Source organism: Hibiscus syriacus, unplaced genomic scaffold, assembly GCF_006381635.1.
Source record: "Hibiscus syriacus cultivar Baekdansim isolate YM2019G1 unplaced genomic scaffold, ASM638163v2 tig00112293_pilon, whole genome shotgun sequence".
NCBI classification, from domain to species: Eukaryota; Viridiplantae; Streptophyta; class Magnoliopsida; order Malvales; family Malvaceae; genus Hibiscus; species Hibiscus syriacus.
The window spans coordinates 1,879,931-1,893,169 of record NW_024063296.1 but is presented as its reverse complement, the minus strand read 5'-3'; the positions used below and the strand labels follow the sequence as shown (position 1 = coordinate 1,893,169).

The following is a 13,239-nucleotide window of genomic DNA, read 5'->3' as shown; positions in this document are numbered from 1 at the left end:
GAAATTTTTCTTTAAGAGAAGCAAACTCAAATGATACAAGCAATCTATTCCTTCCCGTTGAGGAAGTCTAATCATTTTTTGATGATTTGACACTTCGTTTGAAAATGTCGAGTTTGTCCACGAAATTGTTCCTTCGTGTTGAGGATGGCTAGTGGTATTTGAAAGAATGTTCATTTGTTGTGAATTTCTTAAACTCAATCAAATTTATTCATTATAAAAAGTTGCATAACAATATAAGAACATGTTACTTAACCAAAAAAAATACGTATTAAATTAAAAAAATGGAACAATTTTAAGATTAAAAGAATGAGAATTTCCATATATTATATTTTTGGATTTTAAAGAGTTTTTTTATTTATGATTTTTTGTTTGGTTTGGGCCTTACACTTGTTCCTTTGGACTCTTGTGATGTTATCTCTGTGTTTATTTTTAATTAAATGAATGCATCAAAAAAATCGTACCGATTTCAAACAAAATCTGAATAATAATTTCTATAAAAAAATGGATAACATAAACTTTTAACAAATTTAATTTATAATCACAATTGTAGTTGCATAAAACAGACGGAGAATAAAATGCAGCCAATTCATGAAGTCTAGGCTAAAGTCCACGACTAACTGCATCATGTATTGCATCTGCAAGATATGGAACTGCCTTTGAACTTGGGCCCCAATGCTAATCCTCCTGAAACAAAGTTCATCGTTTACGACCGAACCAATTCACCAAGATTTTAGCGAACACGGTAAAGGAGTAGATTGAGATTTTTTACCCATCGGATGACATGTAGATGTGGTGTTCTTCAATCAGAAAGTCAATTTGATCCTCGTTCAATCCGGTGAACGTATACATTCCGACCTGCTTTATAATATGGCTCCAGTCACCCAAAGTTCCTGTCCCAAAAAAGAAGATATATGTCGAATCAGCAATGGAGCTTTGAGATGGATTTATAAACTACGTAAAGGGAATACCTCTTTTGCATAAAGATTCGTAGAGTTGACAGCGTACTCGGACAAATCGATCACTCATTGCCTTCAATCCGGTAGTCCATTCTTCGTACAATTCCCACTATAGGTAAAGAATTAACGAGATCGGAAAGTTCCAAAACACCTGATAAACTGAAGATGACTATGGATCATAGTTTCTAATAATCAATACAGTTCATAATGCTACTAGAAAAAGAATCCAATGTACTACTACCTATCCTTCAGAATGGCAGTAACAATGGCTGCACCATGAATGGGCGGGTTAGAATAAAAGGGTCTTATGATCAGTCTGAGCTGGCTCTCAACCCGTCTTGCCACATTAGCTGTTTTGCATACCTAAACATGGAGATAGATGTGACCATGTGCGTGGACGTGGTGAATTGTGGAGATAGATGTTAACTATTGGGAGTTTAGCCGAAGTATCTTACAATGCTAATGGACCCGATGCGTTCTCCGTAGAGTCCCATGTTTTTCGAATACGATTGAGCCACAAGGCATTCACTGCCATCACAAGAAAACATGCGAATGGACTGTGCATTGGCATCTAGATTTCCGCTTACTAGACCCTTCAGGCACAGTTCATTGATCACTAAACAAGGTTCAGGTAGAAAACCAAAAGCCATATAGATTTAATACCTTCTTACCTGATAAGCACAGTCAAAGAAAGGGAATAAGCCTCTCAGTCTAACTAACCGCCTGATCTGTTCCCACTGCTCACAAGTTGGATCAACACCGTGTTATGATGACAGGAAAGTTAGGGTTGGATAGTGTTGATTTGGGGGAAATGGTGAAGGGAAGAATTGGGAAATCACAACAGCAATTAGGGGAAGATCGAATGAAGTTAGGGATTGAGATCCTATCTGAGGAATTGGGGATTGGAATCGGGGAAAGAAGGAAGAGTATGAAACGGTATTGAAAACTTGGGCAGAGGAAAGGATAATGGGTTTTAATACTCAACCCATATGAGTTCAGGTGAGCTTCTATGTTGGGCTTGCTGGATAGAATCATTTTAGGAGAGATGTTTGGAGGGTGAGTCATCTTCAAACGGTTATTTTGTTAGATTGTTGTTATGACAGTTGGTACTGAGTATAAATAATGTGTACCAATCCTTTAAGGGTTATATATGAATGAATTACAAGTTTTTTGTATCTATTTCTCTTTACACTTCTTAAATCCCTAAAATTCTCTCTTATTTGACCCGGAAACATAACAAATTGGTAATCAGAGCTGATTTTTAGTGATCCAAAAGCAATTTTTCACGCTGGGAAAGACAAGAAAAATGAAAAAAACTGGACTCACTGAAGTACCAGAACAATCAGCAGTGGAGGCTTAGGAGGAGACTTTACCTTCTTGGTGGGCGGAGCAGAAAGAAGAGCTAGAAGGGAGGATTCAACCATTGGAGGATGGAATGACTGAAAACAAGGGGTATTTACAGAGGATCCTATAGCTGGTCAATCAAGCAGCTGAGGAGAAAGATTCACCTCAGTCAGTGAAGAGTCAACCAATAGTAGCTGAAAAACAGAACAAAAATGGAGGTAAACAACCATGTTTGATTACGGTTCTTAGTGACCATGAGAAGTATACTTTTCAAACTAATGAACCGGGGATATTAGCTGCTAAACCTGTGGGGTTTACTGGACCTCAAATTTTTAATCAAAATATGCAAGAAGAGAAGCTTATGGGTAGTTCTAGTGAGAGTAAGGGGGGAGGAGATGAGCATGTTGATACTAGAAACTATTGTAAAAACCCTTTTGGGAATCCTAGTTCTGTATTACCTAGACCAAAAGTGGAATTACCATTGTTTGAAGGCAATAATCCGAGGGATTGGGTCAGGAAATGTCAGAAATTTTTAATCTGTTCGGAATACATGAGGAGCAGAAACTGGAAATAGCTGCTATGTATTTAGTTGGGAAGGTGGAGACGTGGTTTGATGGGTACATTATGCAGAAGAATAAAGTGACATGGTATGAATTTGAGGCTGATTTGTATCACAGATTTTGTGATAGAAATTATTCTGATATTATTGAAGAATTTAATAAGTTGATGCAGAAGGGGAGTGTGGAGGAGTATCAAGAAAAGTTTGAAGAATTAAGGCCTTATTTGTTGCAACAGAACATGCAGTTGGGGGAGAATTATTTTGTGTCCAGCTTTATTAGTGGTCTGAAGGAGGAATTAAAACATAAGGTGAAAGTGTTGGAGCCTAAGAACTTAGCTGAAGCTTATAGGCAAGCTAAACTATATGAGTTAGCTAATGAGATTGAAGGAAAGAAGTATAAATCTCCTAGTAAATTTTTGTCTTATACTCCTTCAAACAGTCAACAAAACAGTGGCAATAGGAGTTTTTTACCTAAGTCAGTTCCTCCTAATACTAATCAAAAACAGAATCTGTTGGAATACAGGAGAGCCAACAATTTGTGCTTTAAATGTGGAGAAAAATTTGTTCCAGGGCATCAGTGCAAAGTTAGACAGCTGAATTGTATGGAGGAAGAGAAACCTATTGATTCTGTTGTACAGGGTTTAACAGAAGAAGAGAATAGAGAGGTAGAAGATCAAGCTAAAGAAATTCTGGAAATTTCTATCAATGCAATTACAGGGAGCGTGGGACATACTACTTTGAGGATTCAAGGTTTTATCAAGGGAAAACCTATTAATGTGCTAATTGACAGTGGTAGCACTCATAGTTTTGTAACTCCTCAATGGGCCAAAGAAGGGGTTGAATTGGTGCATACCCAGCCATTAGTTATTACAGTAGCTAATGGGGAGAAACTGTTTAGTACGGCTAGAAGCAATAAGGTGAGTTGAAAGATGTAGGGTTATGATTTTCAGCATGATTTTAGAGTGTTATCTCTGGGAGGTAGTGATATGGTCTTGGGGGTAGATTGGATGGAAGTATTTAGCCCTATAATGATGGATTTTAAAACTAAAACCATCAGTTTTGAGAAAGATGGAGAAACTGTGGTTTAAAAGGGTCTCAAAAACTGCCCTACTCAGATCCATCACGGAGAAAAACTACAAAAGTTAGCATATAAAAAGACTGAACTAAGTGGGGAGCTTTATTTGCTAAGTGCTGAAGTGGAAGATAACTTAGTTCGTCTACCATTACAAGAACTCCTAGAAGAGTTTAAAGAAGTTTTTGAGAACAAGGGGAATGCCTCCTAGTAGGCATCATGCAATTATCCTTAAACAGGGGACACCACCAGTAAACCTGAGACCTTATAGATTTGCTCATCATCATAAGGCTGAAGTTGAGAAACAATTACTGAAATGATGTCCTCCTCTATTATTCAGGTGAAATGATGTCCTCCTCTATTATTCAGGTGAGTAAAAGCCCTTTTGCTTCTCCATGTTTACTTATAAAGAAGAAAGATGGAACTTGGAGATTTTGTGTGGATTATAGGAAACTTAATTCTGCTACAGTAAAAAAATAAGTTTCCTATTCCTATAGTGGAGGATTTGTTAGATGAATTGAATGGGGCTGTGTTCTTTTCAAAAATTGATTTGAGGTCGGGATATTGGCAAAGGAGGAAGAAATTCATAAAACTGCTTTTAGGACTCATCAAGGACACTATGAGTTTAAAGTAATGCCTTTTGGTCTTACTAATGCTCCAGCTACTTTTAAAGCTTTAATGAATGACTTGTTTGGAGCATATTTAAGGAAGTTTGTTCTTGTATTTTTTGATGATATATTGATTTATAGTCCTAGCTTGGCAGAGCATAAACAACATTTAAGAATTGTATTGGAGGTTCTGTTGAAAAACAGGTTATATGCTAAAAGGAGTAAGTGCCTCTTTGGACAGCAACAAGTGGAATATCTAGGGCATTTAATATCAGCTGATGGGGTGGCAACAGATCCTAACAAAATTAAAGCTATGCAACAGTGGCCCTTGCCTAAGAATTTGAAAGCTTTAAGAGGATTTTTGGGATTAACTGGTTACTATAGGAAATTCATAAGAGGATATGGAGAACTGAGTAAGCCCTTAACTAATATGTTGAAAAATGATGGGTTTTGTTGGTCAAAGGAAGCCATAACAGCTTTTGAAAAGCTAAAGAAAGTTATGTGTAATTCTCCTGTGTTGGCTTTGCCTAATTTTGAGCAGAAAATTTTTCTGGAAACTGATGCTAGTTCTAAAGGGATTGGAGCTGTTCTTTCTCAAACAGGGAGGCCTATAGCATATTTGAGTAAAGCTCTGGGTCCTAAGCATGCAGATCTTTCAATTTATGAGAAGGAGTATTTGGCCATTTTGATGGCAGTTTCACATTGGAGGCATTATTTGGAGAGTGGATCTTTTGTCATTAAAACATACCATGAATCCTTAAAACACTTACTTGATCAGAAGTTAACTACAACTATCCAGAAGAAGGGACTTACAAAGTTATTGGGGTTGGATTATATTATTCAGTACATAAAGGGTAAATCTAACAAAGCTGCAGATGCACTCTCTAGACAGCAAATGGATTCTGATGAGTTTGTTCAAATGGGAGTTACTGTTATAACTCCTACTTGGGTACAAGATATTGAAAAGAGTTATGAAGAAGATGTTATAACCCAAGAAGAAATTCCTATTCTGGTTATTAATCCAGATGAATTACAGGACTGGAAATTATTGAAAGGAATTTTGTATTTCAAAAATAGAATTTATGTGGGCAGTAGAGGGGATTTGAGGCAGAATATAATTGAGGATTTGCATGATTCACCACAAGGAGGTCACTCAGGCATTCAAGCTACTTATCAGAAAATTAAGTCTTATTTTTTCTGGCCAAGGATGAAAGTTCAAGTTTAGGAACATATACAGCAGTGTGATGTGTGTCAGAGAACAAAAATAGAACATGTTTCTAAACCAGGATTATTACAGCCTATTGCAGTTCCAAACAATGCTTGGGAAGTGATTACAATAGACTTCATTGAAGTTTTGCCAGTTTCAACAAAATATAATTGCATTTTGGTGGTGATTGATAAATTCACTAAATATGCTCATTTTATGCCAATATCTCATCCTTATACAGTAGTGGAGGTTGCTAGAGTTTATCTTGATCAGGTTTACAAGTTACATGGTCCTCCTAAGGTGGCTATATCTGATAGGGATAAGTCTTTTACTAGTCTGTTTTGGCAAGAATTAATGAAGCAATTGGGGTCAACTACTTTATTTAGTACTGCCTATCATCCTAAGACAGATGGCCAGACAGAGAGGTTGAATCAGTGTTTAGAACAATATTTGAGGTGTATGTGTTTTTTGAAACCAAAGACTTGGTCCAAATGGTTAGCTCAAGCTGAGTGGTGGTACAATACTAATTACCACTCTGCTCTTCAAATGATACCATTTGAAGCTTTATATGGATATAAAGCTCCTAATGTGACATGGACAACAGATTCTAGAGTGGAGGCAGTGCAGAATGTTATGCAGCACAGGGAACAGTTAAATGCATTACTACGAGAGAAATTACTTAAAGCTACCAATAGAATGAAGCAAATGAGTGACAAACATCGAACAGACAGGGAATTTCAAATTGGTGATGAAGTTTACCTGAAGCTCCAGCCATACAGACAAACATCACTAGCCCTAAGACGAAATTTGAAGCTTGCTGCTCGCTATTTTGGACGCTACAAGATACAACAGAGAGTGGGTCAGGTTGCTTATAAACTGGAGCTGCCAACAAATTCAAAGATACATCCAGTTTTCCATGTCAGTTTACTTAAGAAGAAAGTAGGAAACAAAGGACTTATCTCGATCGATCCTCCAGAGGTCGCTTCGGATGGACAACTGAAGATTTATCCAACCCTAGTTTTTGATCAGCGAGTGGTTACAAGACAGAATTGAGCAGTCATTCAACTGCTCATTCAATGGACAAATATGGGATCAAATGAAGCAACATGGGAGGATTATACCATACTGAGACAACAATTTCCTCACTTCGATCCTTGGGGACAAGAATCGCCTGGAGAATGGGGTATTGTTATGATCACTGAAGATTTATCCAACCCTAGTTTTTGATCAGCGAGTGGTACAAGACAGAATTGAGCAGTCATTCAACTGCTCATTCAATGGACAAATATGGGATCAAATGAAGCAACATGGGAGGATTATACCATACTGAGACAACAATTTCCTCACTTCGATCCTTGGGGACAAGAATCGCCTGGAGAATGGGGTATTGTTATGATGACAGGAAAGTTAGGGTTGGATAGTGTTGATTTGGGGGAAATGGTGAAGGGAAGAATTGGGAAATCACAGCAGCAATTAGGGGAAGATCGAATGAAGTTAGGGATTGAGAGGGAAGCTAGGGATTGAGATCCTATCTGAGGAATTGGGGATTGGAATCGGGGAAAGAAGGAAGAGTATGAGACGGTATTGAAAACTTGGGCAGAGGAAAGGATAATGGGTTTTAATACTCAATCCATATGAGTTCAGGTGGGCTTCTATGTTGGGCTTGCTGGATAGAATCATTTTAGGAGAGATGTTTGGAGGGTGAGTCATCTTCAAACGGTTATTTTGTTAGATTGCTGTTATGACAGCTGGTACTGAGTATAAATAATGTGTACCAATCCTTTAAGGGTATTAAATGAATTACAAGTTTTCTGTATCTATTTCTCTCTACACTTCTTAAATCCCTAAAATTCTCTCTTATTTGACCCGGAAACATAACACACCGGTAGGATTATGACCACTTGCGTGGAAAAGCACAATGGCTCAGGTTAAGGCCAAGCCAAGGTCTTCCATAAGGCCTATCAACACCAAGATGAATTATCTAAATCAATGAGAACAATGAAGTAATCAGGACCCGAATTTAGACACATAATAAGCTTCGACGAATAGAAGATGTTCAAAATGAAGTAGACCTTGAAAATCTAGTCCATGTGTTTTCAGGTCATGATAAGATAACGGTAAGTCTTCAAAGTTAGCCCTGCTGCAGATAACAGATTTGGATGATTTCCATATGTTGGGTCAGGAAGGTAAGCCACTTGCTGCAAAAGAAGGTGGACAGTGAGGTTAGACAGTCCGATAATAATGATAAACGAATATGACATGATGTCATTTACTTGGTGGTAATGCTTTGTTAATAGTTCAGCTCCAAGCCTCAGTGAGCCACAACCAGACACACATTGAACGGTAGTCACTCTACTTTCCTCGATGGCAGAGCTTTTCCAAACAACGATATAAGTTGCCAACAACAGAAAAACGACTTCAACTAAAATCAGAGCTCAAAGAAACTAAAAATTGTTCTAGTGAACTTCAAACCAGGATAGTATTTCTTTACTTGCCTGAGCTAAATATTAACTCGGCACTTAATTTATTAAATTCTGGCATTCCTGATATAGGAAGATCCTTATCAGCTGACCTGAACATTAGATAAATTATTCAGTCACGAGTCCCGGCTTAAACAAAGTTATGACGGCAAAAACAAGAGTAAAACGCTTACAGATCATTAGCTAGAGTCTGCTCCACTCGTCTAACGACATTTAACGTATGACATTTTCCCTCCTGTCATACTACAAACAAATCCCATCCAGAAAATTATTTCCGGAGAAAAACGAGCAATGTGATATACGGAAATGCTCATGAACTTTACTTTATACTAACATTAATCCATGATTATAGCAGTTTCCCACCTGTCATGAACAGCCTAATACAACTGAATGCTAAGGTAAGATGCTTATTCGACTTATTAATATACCTGAAAGATCCAACCTTGCAACCATATCACGGCTTCATCTTACTGGTGAGAAGCGGGTTATAGGACCAAGCCTACCGATTGGAGTGCAAAGACAATAACACATGATGGAAAAACACATTCTCTGGAAGCATGCCAAAATCTTGAAATGCATGGATAAGTATAGCAACTCGATATGATAAATATCTATCTGGAAGTATACTTGCAGTGGTCAATGTGGGTGAGAAATATCATTAAATTGGCAGAAGTAACAAAAGCTCACCCCTGGATATACACCAATACCCAAATGCAGCTTATTGGGGCAAGGGTCCTTGTTGTAAGCTACTGTTGTCTTTTTCATGCAAGATAAAAGCATTATAAAGAAAAGGAACATCTTAATCCTTGAAGCAACAAAGAAGGGAAGCAAAATAAAGGAAGAAGGAGAAATATACAATATTAACAACTCATTTATCAAAATATTCCTTGCTAAACATAGTGACTCGAATTATGTTTGATCCAGTCTGAAAATATCACTATGCGACAAGACACTGCAAGACAAAATTTTGTGCTTTTATTGTTAGAAATTTTTAAGCGAAAAATAACTAAAGCAATATCAGAGTAAAATGGAACATGCAAGACACAAGATTTAATGTAGTTAAGTCTTATCTAGCTACACGAGATAAAACAAATAATCCCCTGTAAAAAAACCCGATATATAAATATATCAAAACTCAATGTCTCCCAAATGATTCTAAGAAATCTTCAATCAGTATAATTAAAAAATCCAACTTAATATTTAAATAGAATTTAAATCAATATCTAACATTATTATGTTTTTCTTTTGATTTATGATTTACTGCCATTATTTTGCTCAAATTCATAACACTTGAAGAATCGATTTCGACATAAATTCATGAAAATAGATAAACACAGAGAGATTAAGCAATAAGCGCAATAGCTGTAGATACCCGTTTTTGTCCGGGACTACAAAAAAAATTATTATTATTATTATAACCTTAATTACACTTTTACAGGGCCTAATTGAAGCTCAAACAACTCAACCAGCAGCCCAGATTACAAGCAAGCCCAGATTACTTTGCGAGAGGGATTACATCCAAGTAAGCCTTTACTTGCAGATTGGGTGAATATGTTATCTAATGAGCTGACCAAAGTAGGTTCAAGCTCCGGCAAAAGAAAGGATAGTGCTCACCAAACAGTAGAAGATAAGGTGCATTGGAGAGAAAATTCATCTTTTGAAAGTGAGCAGGAGGCAGATCGTGGATGTTGATCTTGGTTTGCTTTTTTTCTCATTTATTTATGTGGTTAGAGTAATATTTTGGAATACATAGGGCGTGTTGGGCCTTGTTTTTAATCGATATTTCAGATTTGTTTTGAAGAATCAGAAACTGAATATATTTTCTATTATGGAACCAAGGGTGAGTGGGGATCAAGCCGATAGTTTCATTCAAAAAGCAGGCTTTAACTCCTCATTTAGAGTGGAGGCGAATGGCTTTTCGGGTGGCATTTGAGTGCTATGAAGCAGATGATTTGTATGGATATCTTTTTAGTGTCGAATCAATTCATCCATGGATATTGTGTTGATAAGATGAATAATGCTAGATTCTTTATAACGTTTGTGTATGCCAGTCATAATGGTTATAAATGAAGCCTTGTTTGGAATCAAATTAGAGCGTTGGACATGGATTCAAACATTCCCTGGGTTCTTGGTGAGGATTTTAACTCCATTGCTAGCTCTAGCGAACGACAAAGAGGTTCTCGTAAAATGTCATGGGTGTGCTCTCTCTTCAATAATTTTCTTTTTGATTCTGGTCTTGTGGATATGAGGTTCAATAGGCCAAGCTTCACTTGGTAACGTGGAGATTTATACCAACGCTTGGATCGATGTATGTGCAATGAGAAATAGATGGAGACGTTTGGTAAGGCAGAAGTTTTTCATTTACAGAAGGTTGGATCGGTTCATAGACCTATCTTGCTTATGACTGAGGAAGTGGGCCTAAAGTTTTGAATCGACCGTTCTGGTTTGTGGCAGCTTGGAATGGTCATCCTGATTTTGGGAATTTCTTGGAGAGGTGTTGGAATAAATCTGCTCCTATTTTCGATAATCTTTTAAACTTGCAGGAAGATAGTAGCAAATGGAATACGGAGGTGTTTGACCATATCGGTAAAAGGAAAACTCTCCTTCTGGCTCCTATCCGTGGTATTGAAAAGGCCCTTGGGCATCCGGATTCCCCGTTTCTTATGGATCTATAGGAAGAACTCAAGAAAGAGTTAGATTTGGTACTTGAGCAAGAAGAACACCTCTTGTACCAAGAATCTAGAAGCAAGTGGGTTGCCAATGGTGATTGTAATACTCGGTATTTCCACACCATAAATTTGAGTAGAAGATGGCGAAACTCTATCATGATGCTACAGTTGGATTATGGGCAATAGTGTGATGACCAGGATTTGCTTCAAAGACATGTTGTTAATTTTTTCCGTGGGTTATTCACTTCTAAAAATCGAGCAGCTTCCCCAAGTGCAATTTCAGGGGGGGTCGACAGCTTGAAGCAAGTAGATTAAATGCTCTGATCTGTGAGGTGAGTATTGAGGAGGTGTGTCAAACAGTCTTCATGATGGAGTCCCTTAAGGCTCTGGGAATAGACGGATATCAGGCGGTGTTTTTTCAAAAAAAAAAAAAATTGGAGCGTTTTGGCAGAAAGCTTGCTGCAATTCATGACTGATTTTTTGGAGAATGATATCCTCCATGAATAGGCAAACAAGACTTTGTTGGTGGTGATTCCTAAGATTGAGGTACCAGAAAGAATTTCTCAGTTCCAGCCTATAAGTTTATGCACGATACCGTATAAAATAATAATCAAGTTATTGGTTAATCGCCTAAAGCAGTTTCTTCCGGACTGGGTAGCTCCTAATCAATCAAGCTTTGTACCGGGGAGGAACATAACTGATAACATAATTCTTACGCAAGAAGTGATTCACTCGATGAATATCAAGTCCAGATTGAAGGCTTGGATGGCTATCAAAGTGGACTTGGAGGAAGATTATGATCGGCTAGAATGGGACTTCATCGAGGAAACTTTAGTTGGAGTGGGGATTTCGAACAGGTTATCAGATGGATTATGCAGTGTGTTACTACAGTTTTTACACAGTTATGCAATGGCATCATATCGGAAAGTTTTAATCCGACAAGGGGAATTTGTCAGGGTGATCCCTATCCTTACTTATTTGTCCTATGTATGGAACGTCTTTTCCATGCAATAAATAAACGTTTTAAAGAAAGAGCCTGGAAGCATATTCATCTATCTCGCAATTGCCGTGAAATATCGCATTTGTTTTTTTTTTTGGTTGACGATTTGATTATTTTCTCAGAAGCCTTCCTATACCAAGCTGCAGTTATACGGAGAACTATGGAACTTTTCTGGGCTAGCTCCGGCCATTGAGTAAGTGAAGAGAAAACTAAGGTATTCTTCTATAAAATTGTGATAGAAATTTGAAGAACTTGTTTGCTCAAAGCTTGGGTATGTGATACTATAGAGAAAATGATAAGGAGATTTGTGTGGAATGCTAAGGAATGATCGAATAGCTTGGCATTGGTTCGATGGGATACGATTAAACTTCTGGTACAAAATGGTGGATTGGGCATGAAAGACCTAGATAGGAAAAATAAAGCGTTTCTAATGAAAATTGGTATGCAATTGATTGAAGCGGACAAAGCTGTGGGTTCTGGTGCTCAAATTAAATATTTTTAGAATGATCGGATACCCATTCTATATCTAGACAAATATGCGCAAGGTTGTGGAAAGGATTAACTGTATATGGGATGATTTAAGGAATAGTATCTTTTGTAATGTTCCGAATGGAGCGATTATAGATTTCTGATATGATAACGGATTGATGGCACTAAACCACTTGTAGCATTTATCAAATGGTGACCCTCCTCTACCGACACCAGTAAATGATGGTTACGCTTTCGTCAATGAGATTGGATTTTAAGAACAGTGTTACCTGTTCGAATTTGCGATTGTATCGCTGCTATTTGTCCGCCCCAGAAATCTTTGGTGATGACGCTCCTAGGTGGAGATGGGAACTCAACCACACTTTCTCGACTAGATCACATACAAGGCATTGACACCTCCAGAGTATATCAGTACAAACCGATGACAGTTTATGTGGAAATTAAATGGTCCATAACGACTTCAAGTTTTCTTGTGAGTGGCTTTACATGAGAGGTTGCTTACTAATGAGGAAAGATATCGAAATAGATGGCAAACTCGGCAGTGTGTGGTTTATGTCATCGGGAGGGGGAGGATATGAATCATGCATTACGTTGTTGTCCTTCTGCATTTGAAATCTGGCGCAAGGTGATTAAATCGGAAAAACTACGGTATTTTATGGAGATGCCTTGTGAGGAATGACTTTCAATGGATGCTCAAGGCCAAGGGAAGTTTTTGGTAAATAACCTTAGTGGGACTTGCTGTTTGTTATTTTATGCTGGAAGATATGAAAGTGTGTGTTCTATTTCAGCAAGATTATGTAGCGGGGATTTCCTAACTCACTGCTTGCAGTAAGGAATAATTTCCCATGGGCTGAG

The 13,239-nt window shown here is 37.7% G+C and overlaps 1 pseudogene; it reads right to left on the bottom strand.

The window, feature by feature from the left end:
- Nucleotides 1-600: 600 nt before the first annotated feature.
- LOC120177586 lies at nt 601-9,061 on the bottom strand (annotated as a pseudogene).
- Nucleotides 9,062-13,239: the final 4,178 nt, after the last annotated feature.